The sequence below is a fragment of the Oryctolagus cuniculus genome, chromosome 14, assembly GCF_051225735.1.
Source record: "Oryctolagus cuniculus isolate XC-2025 breed Fujian yellow rabbit chromosome 14, ASM5122573v1, whole genome shotgun sequence".
In the NCBI taxonomy this organism is placed as follows: Eukaryota; Metazoa; Chordata; class Mammalia; order Lagomorpha; family Leporidae; genus Oryctolagus; species Oryctolagus cuniculus.
Window position 1 is genome coordinate 42,811,937 of NC_142880.1, and position 27,643 is coordinate 42,839,579.

General features: G+C 39.3%; 1 long non-coding RNA gene across 9 annotated transcripts in view; it reads right to left on the reverse strand.

The window, feature by feature from the left end:
• The window catches only part of LOC149122308 (uncharacterized), a 291,013-nt gene that overhangs the window by 209,630 nt on the left and 53,740 nt on the right, over positions 1-27,643 (reverse strand). For 2 of the 9 annotated variants that reach the window (XR_016220637.1, XR_016220638.1), the window contains exon 3: positions 12,749-12,886. The exons of the other annotated variants lie outside the window; for them this stretch is intronic. This is a non-coding gene — a long non-coding RNA (uncharacterized LOC149122308). Of the gene's footprint in view, positions 1-12,748; positions 12,887-27,643 lie in introns of those variants that run through there. 9 annotated transcript variants of the gene reach the window in all.

Below are 27,643 nucleotides of genomic sequence, written 5' to 3' on the forward strand. Positions count from 1 at the left end.
CCAAAGGAAATTAAATTGGCAAACAAAAAAGCTGTCTGCACATTAATGTTTATTGCAGCTCAATTCACAAATGCTAAGACCTGGAATCAACACAAATGCCCATCAACAGTAGACTGGATAAAAAAATTATGGGACATGTACTCTATAGAATACTATACAGCAGTCAAAAACAAGGAAATCCGGTCATTTGCAACAAAATGGAGGAATCTGGAAAACATCATGCTGAGTGAATTAGGCCAGTCCCAAAGGGACAAATATCATATATTCTCCCTGATCGGTGACAACTAACCAAGCACAAAAAAGAAACCTGTTGAAGTGAAATGGACACTATGAGAAACAGTGACTTGATCAACCCTTGTCCTGACTTTTGATGTACAATTTAATACTTTATCCCTTTTAGTAGTTTTTGTTCTAGTTAATACTATTGGTTGAACTCTATAATTAACACACATTTATTCTTAGGTGTTTAAATTTAACTGAAAAATGATCTCTGTTAAATATAAGAGTGGGAATAGAGAGGGAGGAGATGTACAATTTGGGACATGCTCAATCGGACTTGCCACAAGTGGTGGAGTTAGAAATGTTCCAGGGGATTCCAATACAATCCCATCAAGGTGGCATGTACCAATGCCATCTCACTAGTCCAAGTGATCAATTTCTGTTCACAGTTGATCACACTGATAGGTCTAAGAGTCAAAGGGATCACACAAACAAGACTAGTGTCTGCGAATACTAACTGATAGAATCAAAAAGGGAGAGAATGATCCAACATGGGAAGCGGGATACACAGCAGACTCACAGAATGGCAGATGTCCTAAATAGCACTCTGGCCTCAGAATCAGCCCTTAAGGCATTCAGTTCTGGCTGAAGAGCCCATGAGAGTATTTTAGGCATGGAAAGCCAAGACACTCTGGAAAAAAAAAAAAAAAAAACACCTAAATGAAAGATCTCTGCGAGTGAGATCCCAGTAGAAAGAACAGGGCCATCAAAGGAGGAGGTTCCTTTCTCTGAAGGGAGGAGAGAACTTCCACTTTGACTATGACCTTGTCTGAATAAGATCGAAGTCGGCGAACTCAAAAGGCTTCCATAGCCTTGGCAACTTATTAGTTCTGTTTAAAGGCACTGTTTGATGGATGAATTAAATACAACCCATCAGGTATTAAGAAGACCCTGTGTGGCCGGCGCCGCGGCTCACTAGGCTAATCCTCCGCCTAGCGGCGCCAGCACACCAGGTTCTAGTCCCAGTTGGGGTGCAGGATTCTGTCCCGGTTGCCCCTCTTCCAGGCCAGCCCTCTGCTGTGGCCAGGGAGTGCAGTGGAGGATGGCCCAGGTGCTTGGGCCCTGCACCCCATGGGAGACCAGGAAAAGCACCTGGCTCCTGGCTCCTGCCATCGGATCAGCGCGGTGCGCCAGCCGCGGTGGCCATTGGAGGGTGAACCAACGGCAAAGGAAGACCTTTCTCTCTGTCTCTCTCACTGTCCACTCTGCCTGTCAAAAAAAAAAAAAAAGAAGACCCTGTGTGATCCCAATGTTGTTTTTTTCAATTTTCATTTATTTGAAAGGCAGAGAGAGAGAAAGAGAGAGACCAAGATTCTCCCTCCACTGGTTCGCTCACCAAATGCCCACACCAAGCTGATGCTGTGTCAGGCAGAAACCAAGAGCCTGGAACTCAATCCAGATGCCCCACATGGGTGACAGGGACCCAAGTACATGGGCAGTCATCTGCTGCCTGCCTGAGTGCACATTAACAGGAATTGGAATTGGAAGCAGAGCCAGGACTCAAAATCAGGCCTTCCTATATAGAATGTGGATGTCCCAAGCAGTTTTAACTACTACACAAAACAGCTGTACTGTGATCCTCATGTTTAAATTAAATAGAGAAAAGAATGGAATATTGCTTTGAGTCCATTTTACCTAAGCAATTTCAGCTAGAAAATAATAGGAATAAAACACATGTTGGTAAAGTTAATACAGTTTATTGGAATGTAGTAATTTTCTAGCTGCATTCAATTCTAGATATTAAAGATCTCCCTGTTGGTGTTTAACATGGTTATTCATAGCAGGTTATAAATAATTATTAGCTACCCCTCAAACTGAGATTTACTCTAATTGTTTATCCTATGATTAAATCAACACACTACACACAAATGAAGGATTTTAGCAATCAATTGTGGATGAATTTCTTCTTTAGTATTTTATTTCAGAAAACACAAAGTTGTTTGTTAAAAGAGCTTCCTGTTTTTGTTTTCTACAAGGGTATATAAATCATACAATATAACAAACCCATTCTTTAATGGTGCAAAAGAATAGCCATAAGAAAAAAGTCCTTCTTATTTATTTTTCTCTCTTGGAATTTAAAAAAATATTTCAAGCTAATTTTTTCACCAAAAAATTGCTCCTGGGTTTAACAACTTGTGCAATAAGTTACATTTCAGCCTTGGAGGAAACTTGACAATTTGAGTTATACACTTAGAAAAACAATGCTGTAATGGAGAATTTTATGAAGTGTTAGCTATAACTGTACTATGTAGAATAAACAATTATAAGAAAAGGAATGAAAAAACTACACATGCATTTTTCTGTTAACTTGAGGCACAAAGCCTAACTACATATGCAAATAATCAGTCTTTAAAAGAGCTTCTTTGGTCCTCCTAAATGTGTATGTATAATCGCCATTCTCTAAGAGTGTAACTCAAATACATACCAAATTGGGAAAAGAATCATTTTATAACATATTATGTTTTCAATGTAATGACCTGCTGCTAGTGAGTCAGGCAAAATAAAGGCAAGACCATTAGTCATGTATAAAAAGAGAAACAACACAACAACAACAACAAAATCAAATTCTCCCTTAGAAGGGCACATATGTGGAATGACTACTCACACGTTACACTGGCAACTTAAATTTAGACTTCTTGCATACAGTTCAAGAAGAACTGCCCGTATACCAACTCCAGAGTCTTCCATGAAATGGAATGCTAGGCTATAACAGCCAAAGCAGGTTGGCCAAAGAATGGTGTCAATCGGAGGCCGTTGCCAGGGGTACAATTTTAACAGAGGATTTCCTTGAGGTGATAGAAACATCTCACTGAAATCTCTAAAATTTCCTAAACTTATTCCAAAACACCAATGGAGGTATTTTCTCAAGAGTTACTTGCCCCCAGGGAAGAGCAGAACACAGGGCTCCAAGCTTGCCCTGGAACCAGACTGCTTGGAGTCAGCCTGCCATTGATCCTCCACTGAGTGACTTCTTGACTTCGGTCAAGTTACTTATTTTCTACCTGTCTAAAGTCTTATCTGATTATGATTGTAATAGGATTACGATAAGATAATACTACAACATTTGCATGCATGGCAGATTATTTAATGTTTTAGGGAAAGACTAGTTAGAATATTAACTCAAAAAAGAGCAAAATGTAAAACAGATGCCAAACTTACAAATATGTATTTAGTCTGTTAAGTGCATTTAAAATGTTTATATAAAAAATACTAAAAATTCATGGCAGTTATGTATGGATGGTAAGAGTCACCAATGATAGAAATGTCAGAGAAGCTTTTATATAGGAAGAGAAGTAAATCCCTCTGATCTTTTATGAATTCCACTTTTTTCCTGACATTCAAGTGACATTATATTGTTTTTCTTTTTTCTATCCTTTTAGGATTTCCTCAAACCCTTTGAAGTTCAGCTACCCAAATCTATTTTTATATTTCGAGTATTTGCTTTCTTTTCTGTTTTGCTGTGTTGCTTACTGAATGCTGTGACTGGATTCCACTTTCCACATCACCTTATTCTTCACCAGCTTTGTTTAATTTCCCCCAAAAACTTCAGTAAAGATATACATTATTTTTATTTTTATTTATTTATAGAGACTTAGAGAGACAAAGAGAAAGAGAGAGACTGACAGAGAGAAAATGCCCAACCACTGATTCACTCCTTCTGTGCCCTCAAATACTGGGGATGGGGTGGAGGGGCCAGGGCTGAAGCCAGGAGCCAGAAACTCAATGCTGGTCTCCCATGAGGAAGGCAGGAACCTGACTACTAACCCATCACCTGCAACCACAAAAAGGGTTTAGCCTAGTGGTCATTACGTCTAGTATGATGCCTGCTTCTTTTCCTTCCAAGAGATAGTATATATCTCCATTTATCTAGGTTTTCTACAATTTCTGCAACTAATTTATAAGTACTGGGTTTTAATGAGCACATATTTCAATGCTTTATTTCTAATGTACACTGCTTTATTTTTGATGAAAACATAATTATACATATTTATGGGCATAATGTGATATTTTCATTCATTTATATATGGGATAATGGTCAATTCAGGGTACTTGCCAAATATCTACCACAATGTATATGTTTGTTTATTTATTTTTTTATTTATTGACAGGCAGAGTTAGACAGTGAGAGAGACAGAGAGAAAGGTCTTCCTTTACAGTTGGTTCACCCTCAATGGCCGCGCTCGGCCAGTGCGCTGCGGCCAGCGCACCCTGCTGATCCGAAGCCAGGAGCCACATGCTTCTCCTGGTCTCCCATGCGGGTGCAGGGCCCAAGCACTTGGGCCATCCTCCACTGCACTCCCGGGCCACAGCAGAGAGCTGGACTGGAAGAGGAGCAACTGGGACAGAATCCGGCACCCCGACCGGAACTAGATCCCGGTGTGCCAGCGCCGCAAGGCAGAGGATTAGCCTATTGAGCCTCGGCGCTGGCCCACAATGTATATGTTTGATACTATTTCCTCCTATTTACAATGCCATGATTAAATTGACAATGTGTCCCTATAGACAGTATTTAGTCAATAAAATGTTTTCATAACAGGAAAAATAGCACTTCTTAAAGTAACATAAATGTGGCCGGCGCCGCGGCTCACTAGGCTAATCCTCCACCTTGCGGCACCGGCACTCTGGGTTCTAGTCCCAGTAGGGGCGCCGGATTCTGTCCCGGTTGCCCCTCTTCCAGGCCAGCTCTCTGCTGTGGCCAGGGAGTGCAGTGGAGGATGGCCCAAGTGCTTGGGCCCTGCACCCCATGGGAGACCAGGAGAAGTACCTGGCTCCTGCCATCGGATCAGCGCGGTGTGCCGGCCGCAGCGGCCATTGGAGGGTGAACCAACGGCAAAAGGAAGACCTTTCTCTCTCTCTCTCTCTCTCATTGTCCACTCTGCCTGTCAAAAATAATAAATAAATAAATAAAGTAACTTATAAATGTAAGTAGATTTTTAATGTATGTCTGTAAACTATATTTATCTCTGACTAGTCTTAGAGGTTATTTTATTATATATAAATCTATAAAAGAACTGTTTGGATAAATTTTTAATATATTTGTTCATCAATACTTAAAATACCATGAATTTTCTTATAATTAAGCAATTATCTTGAAATCATCTGTTTTATGAAATGGATATGCATAGATCAGATTTTCTTGTATAAAATTCTCTACTCTCCTGATACTGGTTTCTACCAATGGTTTGCACACAAATAAATTTGGTAAATCGATTGACTCATTTGGGTGTTATTAACCTTTGATATTGAAACTACTGGTATTAGTGTGTTAGCAAACAAGAACTTTTTAAGGATGCTAAGAGGAAAACTTAGCATCAAGGATTTAATGACTAGAATAACCCTCGTAAATAAGGCTGTATGTCCTAGGTCAATGTGACCAAGTAAATCAGAACCCAAGTTTCTATAATTAGGAGCAGATAATCCAGTCAAAATCAATATGTGGTAGCAATAGTAATCTCTTTATAACCCAGGGTTACCCTGTTGTTTCAAAGAAAAATTCTACATGATCTTTGAAAGTTTTTCTGAATTGATACCATAAGGATGTCTAGCACCTAAGAAGTTAAAATAATAAATCTATTATGAAGAATCCGAAGGTTCCCTAGACCTCACAAGCCACAAGTAGAAAAGAATTATGTTAATAATTATAGAGCAATGTCCCATATTATTGTCTTTTATAAAACATCAACCAGGTAAGAATTCAAGAGCTTCTGAAATTTTGTGTCTCACACATGTAAATGTGTGTAAGTCCACTCAGTTAGCATGACCAAAGTCTCTGTCATCCTCCTCTATGGCAGCGTCTCCTTCCAGAACTGCCCTAGGTGGTCCTGAGTCTCTGGAAAGCATGGGCTCATTCCTGAGACTAACTGGGGAGACTGTCATACCGCTCCAGGGTGGGGTATGGATGACATTATCATTTCTGGGGCTGAAATCTTATGTATGGTAAGAACATTTTATAAATCAGTTCTGTCTCTATGCTTCTCCTTTCTGGGAGTTAGGCATGAGTTTCACATAATAATTGTCCTAAGTATACACATGTGCCAGGGATTATACTAAGAACTGCAGATGTACAAATGAATGCTAGAAGTTCTGACTTCCAAACGTTCATGGCCTATTAAAGAGGATGCATGTTTGTAAAATAAACTCAAAACATACATACACATCACAAACAGGTAAGGTAAACACCTTACCTGTTAAAATGCTTAGCAGAACTCTTTATCACCAGAGGGCAAGAGTTGTTTTCAATACTTTATTTAAACTTACATGTTATTATTCACTGGCACATAAAATAGCTCAAAATCATCTAGATGTTTCCCTCATTTCATATGAAAAAATGGTCTGTTTAATTTTTCTTTTCTACCACAACAGCAGCAGACAATAATTAAACCAAATCTCCTTATGGTGTAACTGGGGGAGGGAGGGTATTTCCATGTTTAAATTTGATTCTTAATTCCCTCTAATTCTACAACAGTTTCTAAAATCTGTTTCTTTATCTCATATTCTAAAGTCTCCTATGACATATGCTACCTTTAAGTAATATTTTTAAACCCACATATGCTAAATATGCTGTGATGATTCTCATATTATCAAATAGTTTCTCACTAATTCTACAGAACAAAATGTTCCCAACACTAGAAGAGATATGCCAAATTTCATATTCTTTAAATTCTGTTTCACCCTGAGCCTCACAAGATTAATTTTTAATTTCCTTAGAAAACCATGAAACCCAGAGGAGATTTAAGTAGCAAAGTTTCATAATATATATTAGGTGTTTGAATGATAGCTCAGATTGGCTGCTTTATATTATGGCTCACCACTAGATTCAACTTTTATTCCAAAGAATGTTTTTGCCTTCTTCTCATTGGGGCTTATTGACAGCCAGCCCATTCAATAGCTTTTATTCCAATCTGTTTAACCTCTAATATTCAATTGAAGCCTTAGAGGAATCATGGCTAAGCTAAGACAGAGAAATCAGAACCAAATTTGAATGCCCTCTTGTTCCTTCTCTTCAGTTTCCTACTGTGCCACCAGCGTTACCATTCTTCTTCACATTTTTTGAATGACCTTCTGTAAAAACATTGCTTCTTTCTGGATCTCAATCTTTTTTTCCATTTCTCTTTCCTAACTCAGTGTCCTATTTCATCACTCACTTATTTGCTTCAAATACCCTCTTTTTTTCTTTTCTCTTTTTTAAAGGTTTATTTATTTGAAAGTCAGAGTTACAGAGAGAGGGGGAGAGAGAGAGAGGGAGGGAGAGAGAGAGAGAGAGCTTCCATCAGCTGGTTTACTCCCCAAATGGCTGCAATAGCTGGGTCTAGGCTCCCACATGGATGGCAGGGGTCCAAATACTTGGGCATCTCTGTGGCTTTTTCCAAACCATTAGCAGAGAGCCAGATTAGAAGTGGAGCAGCCATGACACAAACCAGCACCCATATGGGATGCCGGTATTAAAGGTGGCAGCTTTATCCACTACACCACAACACTGGCATATATTTTCTCTTTTGAAATGAAACTAAAAGGGGGGAAAAAAGGCAAAAGCTAAAAAGGAGGAGCCAGCACTGTGGAGTAGCAGGTAAAGCCACCGCCTGCAGTGCTGGCATCCCATATGGGCGCTAGTTCAAGTCCCGCTGCTCCACTTCTGATACAGCTCTCTGCTAAGGCCTGGGAAAGCAGTGGAGGATGGCCCAAGTCTTTGGGCCCCTGCACCCATCTGGAAGACCCAGGGGAAGCTCCTGGATCCTGGCTTCAGATTGGCATAGCTCCAGCCATTATAGCCAACTGGGGAGTGAACCAGTGGATGGAAGACTGACCTCTCTCTCTCTCTCTCTCTCTCTCTCTCTCTCTCTCTGCCTCTCCTTCTCTCTGTGTGTAACTCTGACTTTCAAATAAAACCTTAAAAAAAGAGCTAAAGGGGAGAAAAACCAAATACCTGCCTTGTGTCCTTAAGTTTCACTGACTTCGCAAACACACATTTTATTATTTATGATTCCTCAAATATCTCCAGATTTATTGCCCACCCCTGTTATCCACATAACTAAAACCTATCTTATCTCTTCCCATCACCTAAGTGTCACTCTTATTCTTTGTCTAGTTGATTAATCTACTCTGGCAAATCTGATGTGTTTCAGAAGATAGTTAGCCATCCATCAACTTTAAGTACACTTTACCTTAAATATAGTTTACCCCTTGCCTTTATTCTGTATCAAGGGAGTTATTTTATTTTGGGAAATTGAATGACCTGAAATTCTTTGACCTTGCAGCATGTGCTCAACCTCTAAACTATTACCAGACAGGAATTTGTACATATCAACCACATCAAGAGCATTGAGAAGAATCTGATGCCCCTTACCCATCCAAATCCAAATGTAATTATTGTATGCAAAGACTCAATAATTCACAACCCTTGTTCAGAATTAAACTCATGTATGGATCTTTCCATGTGTCAGCTGTGGAAATGGACATAGGGAATAACATGAACACACAGCATGCACAGGACACACCCAGCATCTTGTGGGTGAGGCTGTGATTGTGACTTTCAAATTATGTCATAAGGATTCAGAAAAAAATCACCTAACCTAGAATGAACAGAGGCGGTCCTGGGACATTTCCAGATAGAAGTGATAATGAGGCTGGCCTAAGTTTGAAAGATCAAAATGGGATGACCAGATGCAAAAATATAATTTGAAAGAAGATGCACCAGATAAATGTGTGACATTTACAAACATCCCTAAATGTGAACAATGAGTGGGTAAGTTATAGGGAAAGAAGTTCGGATAATGGTATTATTGGGTGCATGCGTTAAGACAGGAAAAAGATGAAGCTGAGAAAAGAGAAACAAGCCAGATAACAATGGGCCATCTGTACAAAGTTAAGGTTTTATCTTGAGGACAACAAGGAATTACAAAATATTTCACACCACTAAAACAGCATGAGCTAACCCTGCAAAAATTGTATTAAGGTTGATATTATAAAGAGTATGGAGGCCAGCGCCGTGGCTCACTAGGCTAATCCTCCGCCTGTGGCACCGGCACCCCGGGTTCTAGATTAGAAGGAGCCACTTGGGAAGCTAGAACCATTCGTATCTGTAGAAGTTCTAGAGCATCAGCATGGGTGTGCATTGCTAAGAAGGAAGAAGAGCTTCGAGGGCACCTTCAAGGGCAAAATGGGATGAGCAGACAGAAAAGAAGGAATGTTTCTGGCTTACAATCCCTTCACATCGGACTGTGTTAAGAGTTTGAAGCCGGCGCCGCAGCTCAACAGGCTAATCCTCCGCCTAGCAGCGCCAGCACACCGGGTTCTAGTCCCAGTCGGGGTGCTGGATTCTGTCCTGGTTGCCCCTCTTCCAGGCCAACTCTCTGCTGTGGCCCAGGAGTGCAGTGGAGGATGGCCCAAGTGCTTGGGCCCTGCACCCACATGGGAGACCAGGAGAAGCACCTGGCTCCTGCCATCGGATCAGCACGGTGCGCCGGCCGCAGTGTGCTGGCCGCAGCAGCCATTGGAGGGTGAACCAACTGTAAAGGAAGACCTTTCTCCCTCTCTCTCACTGTCTACTCTGCCTGTCAAAAAAAAAAAAAAAAAAAAAAAAGAGTATGGAAATGTTCTCTGAGGCATGCATACAGCCTTAAGTCTTTTATGGTCTACCTTTTCCATTTATCGGTAGCAATAAAGCCTGCCAGGTGGTTGTGAGAACAGATGACAGAAAATCTATTCAAAATATCTAATATACTAACCTATGTGTAAGTTACTCATGTGTTGACCTCTCCTATCCCACCTATCAACTATTTCTACCTTTTTCTGACAGCTCTGTCTTTCCCTAGAAGTCTGATCCTTAAAGACTGGATTTTTCTGACTCCTTTCTCTCAGCCTCTTCACCAGTGGCAGGCCCCGGCAGGAGACGGAAGGGCAGAAAGAGACAGGGGCTGGGAAATTTGCTCCCTTCATGCTCCCTACTTTAGTCCTGTGATTCTGGTTGCTGCATCCTGTAATGCAAAGCTTATCCACAGTGCTGGTGCTCCGAGAATATTCTCTCCTTTTACTCTCTAGATTTCCCACTCTGCTAGTCCTGGTTGCCTCAGCACCTTTTGTGATGCCCTCAACCTTGCCACAACTCTACAGCTTCTCATTCAAGCCTCTTTAGTTGATCAGTTTGAGTAGAATTCTATTTTCTCACAGAACTTCATCTGATATACTTAGTTTATACGCAGTCAATGACAACAATCTTAAACAGAAGACTGAAACACCGAAGACTGATGTGAGACTGACATTCTTCCCTTGCCAGCATTCTACAAATGTGCTGTCCACATTGAGAGCAATGGTTTCATTTATTAGTGCAGTATTAAATGGGTATCAATCCTTTTTCATTCATATTATACAGAATGATGCTTAGCTGTTGCTAAGCAACTGTGTGAGGTTGATTCTTCAAAACCCATTGCTTCTTTAATTTTAAATCGTAGAACTTTTCTCATGGAATTTGTGGAACGATTCTACATGTGGGAGAGGTGAGAGTACATCTGCCATCACAGCTCTTTTTGGTGCCAAAGTCCCTGCTGTGGGAAGACAGCAATCTGTTGAAGCCATTAATAGCACAGAGGAAAACCTACAGTAGAAGAAATCAGCAGAGTCAAACACCCTGCAGTCAGAACAAAAAAGTTAAGAATTCTTTCTCTAGAATGGAATACCCAGACTGTGCTAGTACCTTGGGGACATAATCTAGATTTAAATCTAGTCACCAGGTTCTTATACCAAAGATAAGTATTTATATAGGGAAGAAGGCAAAAAAAATCCCTAAATTATTTAAGAGTTTACAAATTCAAGAGAGATTCTTTTTATTCACCAAAATATTTTTAACAAAAATCTTAATGTAATAGAGCATTTTATAAACTCAAGTAGTCCCACTAAAAAAGAAAGGAAGAAGTCTAAGGCCTTCATCTTCTCTATGAAATCTGTCTCATTAAAAAAATAGAAAACAGGGTTATTAAAAATTTAATGATATTGGATTTTAAAGGACATAAGCAGCTAGATAATCATTAGGTAAATTTATCAACATTGGAAAATATAGAGATAGAGCAAGTAGAAAATTATTTTCCATGTTGTCTAGTTTGTATCTTGTGAATAGGAGATATTATCTCAGCATCAAACAAGTTTTTTTGTTTAACAGAAGCATATTCTAAAAAATGATAATCTAGATTGATAAAAATGTATAAAGATTACATTAATGATGTGCTCTCTATGCCACAGAAGGAGTTTTCTAATTCCATGATCTGTTGCTCTCCATATACATCCTACTAGGACACAAAAACACTTTCTTCATCATCAGCAACTGGAAGATGAGTTTTTGTCTCAAGGTGAATGTTGACAAAAAGGAAACTGAAAAGCAGCCTTTTGAGAGTTACAACCAATAACAAGGAATTAGAAACAAATGTAAGCCTTTTTGGAATTTAATTAAAATATTCATGAAAATAGGAAAAATCTTCTATATGATGTTTGGTGCCACTAGATTAAAACTAAAGGAAGGCCAGCGCCGCAGCTCACTAGGCTAATCCTCTGCTTGCAGCGCCGGCACCCCAGGTTCTAGTCCTGGTCAGAGTGCCGGATTCTGTCCCAGTTGCTTCTCTTCCAGTCCAGCTCTCTGCTGTGGCCCAGAGTGCAGTGGAGAATGGCCCAAGTGCTTGGGCCCTGCACCCGCATGGGAGACCAGGAGGAAGCACCTGGCTCCTGGCTTTGGATTGGTGCAGAGCGCCGGCCATAGCGGCCACTTGGGGGGTGAACCAATGGAAAAAGGAAGACCTTTCTCTCTCTCTCTCACTGTCTAACTCTGCCTGTCAAAAAAAAAAAAAAAAAAAAAAAAAAAAAAAAAAAAAAAAAACTAAAGGAAGTATTTGATTCAGATATGTTGAGGGTAAAAGAGAGGAGCTTTAATTCAACACAGGTGAGGCACCACATGCTTTCATCTCTCTTCAAAACCAAAGTCTTATTGATGTGATTTAAGCAAAATACAACAAAAGACAAATTAAAAAGAATAAGAAAAGATTTACCAGAAAATCAAACCAAGGAAAGATTTCTCAAGAATATAAAGCTGAAAGAATCAAGTTGGTGATAAAGTCCAACAAAGGGAACCCAAAATACAAGCTTTAAATTGGACTAAGGCAAAAGACATTTCCACAGAAAACCAGAGGGAAAATCCATGGTCAGGGCTAGGAGCATAAAAGGACCCCAGAGTTAGAACCTCAGAATTCAAAGTCAGCTTCCACCACCTCTGGCTTGCCTTGGTATCTTCATCAGGAGAATGAGAATTATAACAGTACTGATCTCACAAACTATTGTGAGGATAACATGAGAAAATGGTTTAAAAGTGCTTAGAAGAATGTCTGGCACATAGGATATGCTTAGGCATTTCAACATCAGTAAAGATGAGAATGCAAAATATCAAAACCCAAGGGAGGCAGCTAAAAATAAAAACGTCATTGTTTTTAAATGCCTTTATTACTCAAGAGCAAAAACCAGGGCAAGCATTTGGATCAAAGATTAAGCTACCACTTAGGATGCGTGCATCTGGTACTGGGTTTCTAGTTCCAGTTCCTCTCTCCAATCCAGCTTCCTGCTATTGCAGACCCTGAGAGGCAACAAGTAAAGGCTCAAATACTTGAGTCTCCCTCACTTGCTTGGGAGGGCTGGACTGAGTTCCCCAGCCCTTACTGTTGTGAGCATCTGGGGAGCATACCAGCACGGGAGGTGTCTATCTATCTCTTCCCCTCCCTGTCCCTCCTTCTCTTTTTCTCTCTCTTTTGTTTTCAAATAACAAAGAAAGACTTACATGCATCAAATACACTGTAGCAGATTCCACAGAATCTCTGCTCAGATCCCAGGGACTGAGAGGTGAGCTGGTGCTAGTAGCTAACACCAGGTACCAGCACTTGGAAGATACAGTGACTCACCTCGAGGTACCTGGCAGTCATGGCCTAGTACATGGGCTCCAGTGGCTGACTAATGTAGGAACCAAAAGTCCTGCTTCTTGCCTCAAGTGAAGACAGCTGTGGTGCAATTTACATTCAATCTGAGATCCATAGATCAGGCTGGGGTTAGATTTTTCATTTAACTAGCTACTACTACTACCCTCGTGGAAATAGTGTACTTGTATTCTACTCCAAAAAAAAAAAAAGGTTCAAAACATAGAAAAGCAAAATAAAAAATACACATATATGAAGGGACTTCAAAAATTTCATAGAAAATGGAATTAAACTGTAAGCTTGGGATGGGCATTTAGAGCAGTAGATAGTTACCACTTGGAATACTCATATCACACATCAGAGTTGCAGGTTCAAGTCGTGGCTGCTATACTTCCAATCCAGCTTCAAGCTTATGTGTACCCTGGGAGGCAGAAGGTGATAGTTGCGTACTTGGGTCCCAGCCACCCATGTGAGCAGTATGGAAGTTCTGGGCTCCTGGTTTCAGCCTGGCCTAATCCTGGCTATTGTGAGCATTTGTAAAGTGAATCAGCTAATGGACAATCTCTCTCTCTCTCTTTCTCTCTCTCTCTCTCTCTCAATATCTTTGCCTTTCAAATGCAGTATGCAATTATAAAAATTAAAAGAAGAAATAAGAAGGGAAGGATGAGGAAGAGTAGGAAGTAGCATTATGATCTTAAATCTGTCTATATGAAATACATAAAATTTTTTCAGCTTATATAAATTTAAAAAAATTTAGAAAAATACACAAAATTTTTAAATGTAAATAAAACATAAGCTTATGTTGCTGCAATAAATTTTGAAATCCATGCATATATAAGGTCTCTAAAAATTTCATGAAAATCTGTATTATGGAAAAACATGCACAGGTTTCTTTGCACATGAATAAATTTATTTTTTAATTTCACTTTTCCACAAATTTTTAAGTATCCTATTATACACAGAATTGGTATTAGTGATTATCATGGTTAATGGGAAGAGTAGTTTAGAGGAAGCTTCCACTATTTGCTATATTTTCTCTGCTTTAATTCAAATTTTCCAGTAAACAAATAGCCTCTTCTTTTATAGTTTTTAAGCAAAATAAATAAATAAATACAGGAGAAATCACTTTTAGTTTCTGAATTTTTCTAAAATACTTTGAATAGTTAGTCTGTTTATGTGGCTAAAGAAAGGACTCTGCAAGTGAACTCTTCCACAATCCAAGACAAAGAAATTATGAAAGAATTTTAGGAGCATAGAGCTTTCCTCTTGACTTTGATTCATCTGCCTGAAGAAACAAAAATGACATTAATTGCTTTCCTGGCCCATTATACATGTTCCTGCTGCTGCAGAAGATTTTTAGCACCACTTTCTTTCTGCATATCATTTCTCATAGTTACCTTCAGCAGTGAGTTTAGATAGATTTTAATACAGGAAACTCATTTTCTCCCTACTTGTTTGGTTTCATAAGGCAGAGTGGGGCCACATAATTGTTCTAGGTATAATAGGCAATTATGATGTATTTTCTCAAATATGTAGTTGAAGAATTCCCCTTTTACCTTGGTATAAAGCCAAGCCAAACAACTCAATCCAAGTGATCAGAAATTCTGATCTACGTTTGTAGAAAACTAATGTTAGTATTCTAAGACTTCATTCGGTGTCTCTCCATGGAGACATAATAAATGGAAATTGCATCATACAATGTAATCACTTAAGAATTCTAAAGAGAACTTCAAATGCTCAAAAATACAAGAGGACAACAAATATGCAACTTGAGGCATCATATCTATACAAATGACTTGTCAAATACTACAGCATTTGTTTTTCAGCCCATCAATAACTTTTATGTATTTTCCAAGTCACTTTGTAGGACCAGATTATCTTAGCACTTCATTAACAAAAATGACCTTGTCCTGTTCATGTGTCAACTTGTACAACACCAACACTTTTGAACTTCAAAAAACTTGGTGAAAGACCTCACTGAATCTAAGTCTTTCTTGGTCTTGTTAGTGTTTGCTCCAATGATGGGAGTATAAACTCACATCAGTGCTTCTGGTATGGCCTTTATATTATGTAAACACATTCATTTGATTTGTTACTGGAAAATTTTCACTTCGCTAAGTGTGCACTTGCCCTATACGTACTCCCAGTGTTTACTGTGAATCAGTATTCACTGCAAACAACCAAGTGTTCCAGATCTGTGTTAATTAAGTTAACATCAGCTATTCTGAGTGGCTTCGGGGTTCTAATATTAATAAAACAGAAATACATTTGCTGTTCCCATAACCATTCAGTGCAAGTGTTTGCAGGTGGAATTCCACATATGCACTCGGTGCCTCAGCTCCTCCACTCTGTCTACCAGCTGGGCACTGCCATCCTCCCAGGGAAGGGAAGAACAGGCCTCAAAGTGACAAACGTGTCTGCCCTCACTCCATTGGTGAGAGCTGACTGAGACCTGAATGCAAATGGAATTATCAGCAGCTCAGGAACTGGAACTGAGGAAGGAGTTGCATGAGTCTGGCAGGCAACTCTGCTGCAGGATCACAGCGCCTAGCTGCAGGGAACCCATGTCTGTTCTAACTCAGCTTCCCAGGGCTGCATGTCTGAGATGGATGTGTGTGTGCTGGAAGGCTGCGATCACAGCGCCTTAGAGGATGTATACAAAGCACAAATCAAGTCACACAGCCCTGATGCTTACCAGGAAACATTTGTAGCTGGCAGACACACCAGACTTGCCTCCTGAACTCTGGTTTTCGTGAATATGAGCAACAAGAAGATGCTAGAATGACACCACTCATGCCTGCAAGTATTCTCCACATCAGTCAAACACAATACCTGTAGCTTCCTGAATGCAGATTCTGTCTTTTAGTCTAGGACACAGTGCAAACACTCTTAGGAAAGATAGCAAGGCATCCCAAATTATCCTTTAAAGATTATTGTAAATCCCTGTAGTTTGTAGTCAGGGCACCCAGACTGACTTGTTATCAAGGTGACTGACCTCCCAGCTGCTTTGAGCATTGGTTGTGGATGGCTCAAATCTGCTCCATCTACAGATGATTGTTCTCAGCCTAAGTATCAGTCTAGCCTGTGAGGTTAAACAGCATTCACCTTCACTTAGGGCAGCCAATCCCCAGCTGACATGTGGTACAAACAGCTGGCTCCCTATCTCCAGGTGAGCTGACCCTGGAGTGCAGGTCATGCTCCAGAACATTCCATGTCACTCCCCTTCTCCAGAGTTCCTTCCCTGAATACCTTGCATGAGTATTAATCCCCAGCTCTGCTTTCAGAGACAGGGTTAAGTTTCGAAGGAAGGAGAATGGAGAGGCATGGCCACAGCAAGGTTTGGTGGCTGGTCTCAGTTAAGGAGCTCTCAAGATCCTTGAGAGAGGAGACCCTGGATGGTGCTCCAGAAGAGCAGCAAAGGAGAAAATGCTGCCTCCCTCACTCTCCTGAGGCAGCACACAAGGATCTCTGAGAAGAGCCACACAGCACAAAATGGCATCAACAGCAGAGAAGGCGTGAAGCCATACAAGGTGACAGTCTCTGCACACATCTCGATGAAGCAAGCCAGTGATGCACAGAACAAGCCACACTGAATAAATGTCTTTGTCATCTCATACCAAGCCGGTACATTCCCTTCTATTGTATTCCAAGGCTCTCTCCCCAGACTCATAATTCTGTCTCCCAGGAAAATTGCTTAGTGGCCTTCACCTCCCTAACAAACTCTATTTTTATGGATGGGCCCCTCAGGGAGCATAGTCACTGTGCAGAGAGATTTGTTTCGCTTGCCTTTCAGATCTGTACTGCTCATAAGCCTGAATCTCCTGTCCTTGCTGTAACTCCCTAGAGAAATGAACCAGCTGGAGGCCATGCCCATGATGCAGATGAATAACATATCTGGTGGCTTTTGGTTTATCTGTCTCTTGCTTCTGTATTTTTCTTTTAAAGAACAGGGTCTATTTTTTGTTTTTATTTATTTGTTCAAGAGTGATATAGAGTGCTCCCACCTACTGGTTCACCCTTCAGATTTCTGCAACATCTAGGGCTAGACTGAAACCAAATCTCAGAGCTGGGAATGCAACCTAGCTCTCACACATGGGTGGCAGGAACCCACGTACTGAGGCCATCACCACAGCCTGCCAGGCTCTGCATTAGCAGGGAGCTGGAGTCAAGAGCTGGAGCAGGGAATCAAACCATGACACGCTGATGTGGGAGTAAGCATCTTAATCATTGGCTAAAGGCCTGCTCCACCTTTGCCTTGTTAAGAGTGTGCTATGAAAGCCAATGGGCAAGGGAAATGGAAAACTTGAGTAAAACCAGAGCAAAATGCAGTGTATTACTAGAGCCAGGTGACTCATGGGGTTTCTCAGCTAGACATGTTCCCTCCAGAGTGTTAGCATAATAAAGGGAAAAAGAAGTGACTGCCCTAAAGGTTATTTATTTTTGAAGTAGAATAATGGAAATAATTTAGGTGTGGTCACCACAGCAAAAACTTTCTTAGATTTTCCCTCAGGGTTCTTTGAAAAAATGCTTTCTTACAGTTTATTAACCTAGATGTATAGGGGGAGAGCAAGAAAGAAAGAAAGAATTTTCTAAAACGGGGAGTAAAATGATGAAATTCTCCTGTAATTACCTGAAATCCACTACTCATTTAAATAAACCAAGAATATGAGATCTTTGAATTTTGCAAATAATGACACAATTTTAACTTATTGGTGTTTATTTTCCAAACATTAGTGTTTGTTTTCTTTCCATGGATGATAAACACTAGCCTGTATACTGATTCCTTAATAGATAGTCGAAGCTAACACATTCCAACTTGGTTTGTGCTCACTACACTTTCTTGCTTTCACCTTAGGGTCAAAATATCTTTCTTCAGTACAAACATCACGAGGTATGTCTGATACTTAGAAACCTTGCAGTAGCTCAGTGTTGCTCATGAAACTGTGATGCAGAGCAGACAGACAACTTCGTTGTTTGCTTCCCCTCTTCACACTTCTTCAGCAGATCCCTCCTTTTCCCCAACTAATACCCCAGACACTGAAAACCACAAATCCCCCCACCAAGCCTCATCTTAAACATCTCCTTTGTGCACCTTTCTCAACTACCCTCTGTTTGGAACATGCGGTACTGTTACACAAACTGACACCACACCCAGCACCTCTCCTGCACAGCAGCCTTTCTGGCCACAGCTCCATGAACACTGCATTGGTTTCTGAAATTGGATCCCATTACCTATCACAGCAGCTGGCATTAGCTACACATACAGCAAATTTTGTGGAGTTAATTAATGAGTTTCACATTAAATTTGCAAAATATCTGGATGCTTCAGAAGGTCACCAGCAATACAGAATTAAATTTTACTTAATTGACTTAAGAGCAAACTTCAGAAAGACCAAATTTCTTCAATATAACCTTTACAAGTTGGAGTCAGAAGACATAAATTTGCACACACACACAAAAAAATAAAAAGTGCAAACATGACATTCTAGAATGACACTGTTTAATATTTAAAATCCTTCTGGGGGTGGGGGTATCAGAGCTACAGTAAACTTTATATGCCTTAATTCCTAGCAAATAACCATGCTTCTACTACCTTGTCCTTATGGCAGTGTTGATCTAACATAATTTGTATACTGTGGTTTTAAAGGTCAATCCTCAACTACTTCAACCTAAAAAGAATCTGGAAAGTCCAGGGTTTGATGTTAGTGAGTATTTCTAGCCCATTTTTGGTTCTGTCATATTTAGGGTAGGGATTTGGGCTAGATTTAGTCCTGTGATCTTGCACTATATAAATAATTGTTATTGTAGCCTGTAATTGCCTCTATATAATATATTCTAACAAAAATGATGTCCAAGCAAAAAGAAATCTGGATGATATATTAAATCTATTGTTCAAGTACTGTGAATCATTTCAATACATTATCAGAAAATTTTAGCCACCTCTGGAAGTTGTAAGCATTGCTTTGGAAGACACTACTGAGTCCCATACTGGTATGCTCGCTTCCACAGGGTCATGACCCCGAGAGGTTCTGCCACAGCTGGAAAGCTTGTGGGAAAGTGTGAAGTTGTGATGCTCTTCAATCTTTTCCCACCCGTGACCAGCCTCATCCCAGGGCTCTGATGAGCTTGAGGAAATACAAAACCTACTTTGCAATGGTGCTATCAATAGCTATGATTTCATGGAGACAAATGAGACAAGTGCTCTAGGAATAAGATCAGAGAAGTAGTAGCTAATATTCAGTCACCACTTACTGTGTACCAGCTACTGCACTGAAGGCTTCATGTACTTAATTTCATCTAATCCCCTCAAAAATCCTATTATTGTTAGATTTTTATTTCAGAATGCACAGACACCTTGCTTGATTCCATATCTTGGCTATTGTGAATAGTGCTACAGATATCTCTTTGATACAATGATTTCATGTCTTTTGCATATATAGGTAGTAGCTTGATTGCTGAATCATAAGGCAGTTTTACTTCTAGTTTTTAAAGAGAAATCTGTACTATTTTCCATAGTCACTGTACTAACTTACATTCCCCCATCAATATTGTACGAATTACCCTTTCTCCATATCTTTGCCAGCATTTATTACTTTGTCTTTTTGATAACAGCCATTGTAACAGGAGTCAGGTGATATCTCATTGTCATTGTCATTTGCATTTTCCTGTGGACTAGAGCTAGTAACGATTTTTCATATATATATTATATATATGTGCTGGTCATTTCTTGTTTTTTTTTTGTTGTTGTTGTTGTTATCTGAAGCCAGGTGCTTCCTCCTGGTCTCCCATGCGGGTGCAGGGCCCAAGCACTTGGGCCATCCTCCACTGCCTTCCGGGGCCACAGCAGAGAGCTGGACTGGAAGAGGAGCAACCAGGACAGAACCGGCGCCCCAACCGGGACTAGAACCTGGGGTGCCGGTGCTATAGGCAGAGGATTAGTCAAGTGAGCCGTGGCATCAGCCCATTTGTCTTCTTTTAAGAACCATCTATTTAGGTCCTTTGCCCATTTCTTAATGGCGTTGGTTGTGTTTTTTGTTGTTGAGTTTTTTGAGTTCTTGATATATTCTGGATAATCCTTTGTCAGATAAGTAGCTTTCAAATATTTTCTCCCACTCTGTTTGATCTTTTCACTCTATTGATTTTTTCATCTGCTGTGCAACAGCTTCTGAGTTTTTTAAAATTCTATTTGTCTGATTTTGCTAATTTCCTGCACTTTTGAGGTCTGATCTGAGAAATAATTGCCTACACCAATGCCTTAAAGTGTTTCCCCTATGCTTTCTTCTAGCAATTTCACATGTAGGTCTTTGATTCATTGTGGGTTGATTTTTGTATTTGGTAAGAGGGAGGAATCTAATTTCATATATATGTCTAGTTTTGTCAGCATAATTTATTGAAAGGATTATACTTTCTCCAGTATGTGTTCTTAGCAACTTTGTCAATCAGTTGGCTGTGTATACGTCAATTAATTTCTGGGATCTCTATTTTGTTCCACTGATCTATGCTGGTTGTTATGCCAGCAGCATGCTGTTTTAATTACTATAGTTTTGTAGTACTTTGAAATCAGGAATTTTGATGCCTCCAGCTTAAATAATTTTCCCCAGCATTTCTTTGGCCATTCTGGGTGTTTTGCAGATCCATACAAATTTTAGTATTGTTTATTCTATTTCTATAAAGAATGGCATTGCTATTTTTATTTTGATAGGGATTACATTGAATCTGTAAATTGCTTCAGATAGTATGGATATTTTAGTGATACAAAATACATGCCTTACTAATGAGGAAAATAAGGTAAAAATATAAACTAGGAAATCTTACATTTTAAAAAGCTACATATTTGAGAAAGTAATAATCAAGAAACAAAATAAAACAAATGCATAATTGGTCTTCCTGGGTTTTTCTCTAACCCACTCCTGAAAGCTGAAAGTGTACACAGCCAGCAGGCAAGATAGCCTAGAAGAGGCTCAATGTTGTCTGCAAGACAAGCCAAACAATTGTGAATTTGTTTATGGAGAATCCACTATGAGAAATGCACTCTAGTAAGCTATAAGTAGGGAACATAAAAGAAATTTCTCTACTCTCAATTCTCCTGCCCCTAGAAGTGTTAAGCCAGAATTGGTCCAAGTTGTGTGTCCTCTAGCTTAATAAGTTAGAGTGTAGGGGGATGGGAGGGGGCTTCACTAAGAAAGAAATGACATAGAAAATGTTAATTTAAAATCAGATACAGAAATGAATATAAATTTAGAATAAAAATGTGTTAGAAATAATTTTAAAACTACAGTACAACTAAATACTACAACAGAAAAAAAAAACAGCATATTAACTGATCACCTGTTTAATACATACCCAGAGCATTTTTCATGCATTTTGACTATATATTTTGGTACTTCAATCAGGGTATATTTCAACTTTACAATTTGACATTAGGAGTGACACTTTTAGCATTTTTGTCAGTTTGGGGAAGATTTTCACCAAATTTCTTACATACATGAACTACTAGAGATTTTTTTTTTTTACTTTTATTTAATGAATATAAATTTCCAAAGTACAGCTTATGGATCACAATGGCTTCCCCCCCATAACGTCCCTCCCACCCACAACCCTCCCCTTATCCACTCCCTCTCCCCTGCCATTCACATCAAGATTCATTTTCGATTCTCTTTATATACAGAAGATCAGTTTAGCATACGTTAAGTAAAGATTTCAACAGTTTGCTCCCACACAGAAACATAAAGTGAAAAATGCTGTTTGAGTACTAGTTATAGCATTAAATCACAATGTACAGCACACTAAGGACAGAGATCCTACATGAGGAGTAAGTCCACAGTGACTCCTGTTGTTGACTTAACAAATTGACACTTTTGTTTATGGCATCAGTAATCACCCTAGGCTCCTGTCATGAGTTGCCAAGGCTATGGAAGCCCCCTGAGTTCACCGACTCTGATCATATTTAGACAAGGCCATGGTCAAAATGGAAGTTCTCTCCTCCCTTTTTTTATTCTATCAGCTAGTATTTGCAGACACCAGTCTTGTTTATGTGCTCCCTTTGGCTCTTAGTCCTATCATTATGATCAATTGTGAACAGAAATTGATCACTGGGACTAGTGAGATGGCATTGGTACATGCCACCTTGATGGGATTGAATTGGAATCCCCTGGTATGTTTCTAACTCTGCCGTTTGAGGTAAGTCAGCTTGAGCATGTCCCAAATTGCACATCTCTTCCCTCTCTTATTCCCACTCTTATATTTAACAGCAATCACTTTTCAGTTAAGTTTCAACACTTGAGAATAACTGTGTATTGATTACAGTATTCAACCAAAAGTATTAAGTAGAACAAACAAAAATAATACTAATAGGGATAAAGTATTAAGTTCTTCATCAACAGTGATGGCAAGGGCTGATCAAGTCACCGTTTCTCATAAAACCTGTTAAAGTGAGATGTTTTTTATATAAATGTTTTTGATCACAAAAATAATCTGAAAAATTCCACTTTGCATGACCCTCACAAAAAGGAGAACAAATACAGTATATGGTACACAACTTAGTATTTTTGACAGGAGATAATTTTCATTCTGTTGGGTGAGGAGAAGGAAATCTTCCTTTCACAATCTTGACTTTTCAATAACCACATTTTCCACAAACCAGCCTATGTCTCTGTACATCTCTTACCCACACACTAGGTGCTATAAGACATGTTCAAATCAGTGTATTACCTATGGCCCTGAATCTTCATGTTCCTGCACCAAGTGAGCAAGCACAAGGTGTGGAAACTCCTTGCTGCAAACTCCCATCCCAGGACAATGAGGAACATCTAATACTCACAGAAAACACTGCAATCTACATGTTCAACTCCCTCTAAACACAATTTGAACAAACTTAGTTGAGTCTCAAACATGCCCATGGCCACTCCAACACAACACACAAACCAGGATTTTGAAGGAAATACAATGAAGTGAAAATTAGAGTTAACAGTATTTACTTTTGAAAATATTACACACACACACACACACCACAAACAGATAAACACAAAGACCCTGGAAAAACACTGTAGGGCCCCTAGGACCTTGCCCAGGAACTTGGGAAAGAATGGCTTTTACTGTGTATTTACTCTGTTCATCGATTAGGCAGGTGGTTCTCAACCGGGAAGGAGGTAGAATTTTGGCCCCCATCACATATTTTACAATGAGTGCAGACATTCGAGTTTGGGTGTCTTCATAGGTGGAGCTAAAAAATGCTAATTCCATCTGGTGAGTTAAACCCAGGAATGCCCTCGGCATCTTACAATGCTCACAAGAACACCTCTCCACAAAGAACTATTGTCCCAAAATGTGACATAGTGCACAGATTCAGAAGCCTGAAGCCAGACAAACCAAGAACAAATAACAGAACCAATGGTGTGGAAACTCCCTGCTGCAAACTCTCCCATCCCAGGACAATGAGGAACATCTAATACTCACAGAAAAGGCTGTAATCTACATGTCCAAATCCCTCTAAGCACAACTCATTCAGGGAAGGGCCCCATGGGTGAAAGTATAGCCAGTGAGGCCGAGGTACTTCCAAGCTGAGATCTGAACAACACAGAGAAGCCCAGGTGGGAAAATGTTGAGGGAAAGCACAGCAAGCAGAGTGGAGAAGGGATGCAAAGGCCCAAGATGATAAGGAGCCCAGTGTGCAGAGAAACATGGCACACTCTAGCCAGGTCCCTGTGTGGCCTTGCAGTCCAGTATAGACAGCAGAATAAGAAAGGAAATAATCTGAACTAAATTGTAAAAGGTTATTCTGATGTTATGTGGAAAATGCAGTGTAGAAAGACAACAAAGGTCTTGGGGAGAGACAAGCATTACTATTATAGTAATCAAGGCAACTGATAGTAAGTATTAAAATGGTTTTTAAAAATTAAGAAAATAAGAGTCAGCAAGGATGTGAAGAAACTGAAATGTTTGCTCACTGTGTGAAGCAATGTAAAATGGTGTCATCACTAGGGCAAACAGCATGGAGGCTCATGAAAAAAATTAAAATAGAACATCTATCTAGAAATCCCACTTCTGGGCATTTTTCCCAACAGTTGAAGTCAAGATCTCAGAGCCATTAGCTCTCCTATATTCTTGGAAATACTATTAATAACAGCTGAGATGTGGGGAAAGAACCCAGATCTGATTCAATTCTAGGGAGTACTAAAAAGGGAGGTGCCTATGCCATTTCTCACTGGTTTCCAGAGACAGCAGCTAATTGAGGATTTTCCAGTGAAAATCTCTTCAGATACTAAAAAACTGTCAGAGAAGCCACTCATCCACAGAACTCAGCTGTATCCATAGGGCTTCAGATCAGGCTTTAAGTACCTCAGTCTCACAGATAAATAAACAGCTTGGGCCACAAGACAAGTGAGGAATTCTGACAACACGAAATGCAGACCAAAACAGAGCAACAGTAAAACAAAATTGAAATGATGAGATACTGAAGAAATATTTTTTTAAATCTGTAGTGAATATATGCAGAAAGATGAGACATCTCACCCCTGAAATATGAAAAACGTCATCTGTAAAAAATATATTTTAAAATAGTCTTAGAAGTTGATGATAATACAACTAAAAGACATCCTGTAAAGGGGAGAGGAAAATAACACTAGATGGAGAAGAAAAAAATAAATTGAAAATAAAAGAAATCTAGAAAACCATACAGGCTAGGAGGGAATGGCGAGATATAGCCCAGGTACTAAGAGAGAAAAACTGCCAGCCCAGAATATTATATCCTGCAAAGCTCTCATTTGTGAATGAAGGTGAAATAAAGACCTTTCATAGCAAACATAAATTGAAAGAATTTGTTGCAACTCGTCCAGCCCTGCAAAAAATGCTTAAAGAAAGATGTGCTACACACAGAAACACAGAAAAAGGGCATCAATATGAAAAAAGGTAAAGGAAGAAAACATACCAGCAAAAGATCACAGGAAGCTCAAAGCATATACTATAAAATATCTTTGGGAAAATGGCAGGGCAAAGTCACTACTTATCAATAGTCACATTGAACGTTAATGGCCTCAACTCTCCAGTTAAAAGGCACAGACTGACTGAATGGGATAAGGAACAAAACCCATCTATTTGCTGCCTACAAGAAACACATCTCTCTAACAAAGATGCATGCAGACTGAAAGTGAAAGGTTGGAAAAAGATATTCCATACCAACAGAAACCAAAAAAAAAAAAAAGCAGGTGTAGCCCTATTAATATCAGACCAAATAAACTTTAACACAAAAACTGATAAGAGGGACAAAGAGGGACACTATATGATTAAGGGTTCAATTCAACAGGAAGATGTAACTATTATAAATGTATATGCCCTAATTACAGGGCACTGGTTTATTTAAAAGATATGTTCAGGGACTTAAAGGAGACTTAGATCCCAATACAACAGTACTGGGGGACTTCAATACTCCACTCTCAGAAATAGACAGATCAATAGGACAGAAGATCAACAAGGAGACAGCAGACTTAATTGACACTATAGCCCAAATGGATCTAACAGATATCTACAGAACTTTCAATCTTACATTTAAAGATTTTACATTTTTCTCAGCAGTGCATGGAACCTTCTCTAGGATGGACCACATACTAGGCCATAAAGCAAGTCTCAGAAAATTCAAAAGAATTAGAATCATACCATGCAGCTTCTCAGACCACAATGGAATGAAGGTGGAAATTAGCAACTCAGGAATCCCTAGAGCGTATGCAAACACATGGAGACTGAACAACATGCTCCTGAATGAACACTGGGTCATTCAAGAAATCAAAAGAGAAATCAAAAACTTTCTGGAAGTAAATGAGGATAACAACACAATATATCAAAACTTATGGGATACAGCAATAGCAGTGTTTAGAGGAAAGTTTATAGCAATAGGTGCTACATCAAGAAATTGGAAAGGCACCAAATAAATGAACTTTCAATGCATCTCAAGGATCTAGAAAAACTGCAGCAAACCAGACCCAAATCTAGTAGGAGAAGAGAAATAATTAAAATCAGAGAAGAAATCAACAGGATTGAATCCAGAAAACATTACAAAAAATCAGCCAAACGAAGAGCTGGTTTTTTGAAAAAATAAACAAAATTGACACCCCATTGGCCCAACTAACTAAAAAAAGAAAAGAAAAGACCCAAATCAATAAAATCAGAGATGAAAAAGGAAATGTAACAACAGACACCACAGAAATAAAAAGAATCATCAGAAATTACTACAAGGACTTGTATGCCAGCAAAAAGGGAAACCTATCAGAAATGGATAGATTCCTGGACACATGCAACCTACCTAAATTGAACCAGGAAGACATCGAAAACCTAAACAGACCCATAACTGAGACAGAAATTGAAACAGTAATAGAGGCCCTCCTAACAAAGAAAAGCCCAGGACCAGATGGATTCACTGCTGAATTCTACCAGACATTTAAAGAACAACTAACTCCATTTCTTCTCAAACTATTCAGAACGGTCGAAAAAGATGGAATCCTCCAAAATTCTTTCTATGAAGCCAGCATCACCTTAATCCCTAAGCTGGAGAAGGATGCAGCATTGAAAGAAAAATAGAGACCAATGTCTCTATGAATATACACACAAAAATTTCTCAATAAAATTCTCGCCAATAGAATACAACAACACATCAGAAAGATCATCCACCCAGACCAAGTGGGATTTATCCCTGGTATGCAGGGATGGTTCAATGTTTGCAAATCAATCAATGTGATACACCACATTAACAAACTCCAAAAGAAAAACCATATGATTATCTCAATAGATGCAGAGAAAGCATTCGATAAAATTCAACACTGTTTCATGATGAAAACTCTAAGCAAATTAGGTATAGAAGGAACATTCCTCAATACAATCAAAGCAATTTATGAAAAACTCACGGCCAGCATCCTATTGAATGGAGAAAAGTTGGAAGCATTTCCACTGAGATCTGGTACCAGACAGGGATGTCCACTCTCACCACTGCTATTCAATATAGTTCTGGAATATTTAGCCAGAGCTATTAGGCAAGAAAAAGAAATTAAAGTGATACAAATTGGGAAGGAAGAACTCAAACTATCCCTCTTTGCAGATGATATGATTCTTTACTTAGGGGATCCAAAGAACTCTACTAAGAGACTATTGGAATTCATAGAAGAGTTTGGCAAAGTAGCAGGATATAAAATCAATGCACAAAAATCAACACCCTTTGTATACACAGGCAATGCCACAGTTGATAAAGAACTTCTAAGATCAATCCCATTCACAATAGCTACAAAAACAATCAAATACCTTGGAATAAACTTAACCAAGGACGTTCAAGATCTCTACGATGAGAATTACAAAATCTTAAAGAAAGAAATAGAAGAGGATACCAAAAAATGGAAAAATCTTCCATGCTCATGGATTGGAAGAATCAACATCATCAAAAT